Below are 1,101 nucleotides of genomic sequence, written 5' to 3' on the forward strand. Positions count from 1 at the left end.
TAAAATATTTATATTTATATACATTTACTATTTTTATATATATATATTATTTCTATATTTATATTATTTTTTACATATTCATATTTAAATTTATTTTTATTAGTATAAATTATAAGTTTGTCTTATATATACCATATATTATCATATAAAATTTTTATTTTTTTGTATTCATAAAATTAAAAATATTATAATTTATTAAACTAATCTATTTTTAAATATTTAAAGAAAGATTTTATTTTTAATTTACAGAATTCTATTCAATAATTTTTTTATTTGGCATTCATTATAGATTATTTTAATACCTTTAATATATAATATATTATTTCATAAAATGTATTTTAATTAGTTAATTTTGTGATTATTGTATTCTTTTTTTTATAACTTTTTATTTATACCACAATAATATTTTAAATAATAAATAAAATAAATAATTAATAATCTGTAATATAAATTTATTTGCATTATCATCTAAGAAAAGTACTATTTTTTTTTTCTTATTCTTCTTTAAAACTTTATTTTGTTATGTTTTTAATTAAATATATAAATTCTTTAATTTATATATTTTATTTTATTTCCTAATTGAATTAAAAAAAGTAGGAAAAATTAAAATTTATATTCTTTAAATAAAAAAATTAAAATAATAAGTAAAATAAAAAAATGAAAAATTAAATTTATTTATTTTTTGAAATTTTTTTTTCGAAAATTTATATTTATATAAAAATTATAAAAAAAAGTCATTAAATTTAAAAATTTTAAAAATAACTTTCTTAATAAAATATTTAAATATTTTTTAATAAAAAAAGATATAACGCAAAAAAAATATATTATTTTTGCAATAATAAAAAAAATCTTAATTTTATATTTATTTAATTAAAAAAAATAAAATTAAAAAAAAGAGAGAATATAAAAATAAGATAAAAATATATAAATAAATATTATATTTTATAATTAGGTATTATTTTATATAATTTATAAAAAAAAAAAAAATTGTTTTAATAAAAAATGATGAAGAAATTAAGTGATTCAAAATATTAAATATTATTAAAATATTAAATTAGATATATAATTATAATTAAATATATATATATATATATATATATA

General features: G+C 8.4%; 5 annotated features.

The window, feature by feature from the left end:
* The first annotated feature begins 4 nt into the window (after positions 1-4).
* Positions 5-65: a microsatellite.
* Positions 5-71: a microsatellite.
* Positions 37-69: a microsatellite.
* A 977-nt stretch (positions 72-1,048) lies between the features above and the next one.
* Positions 1,049-1,083: a microsatellite.
* Positions 1,077-1,101: a microsatellite.

Source organism: Ichthyophthirius multifiliis, assembly GCF_000220395.1.
Source record: "Ichthyophthirius multifiliis unplaced genomic scaffold scaff_1120509249568, whole genome shotgun sequence".
Lineage (NCBI taxonomy): Eukaryota > Ciliophora > Oligohymenophorea > Hymenostomatida > Ichthyophthirius > Ichthyophthirius multifiliis.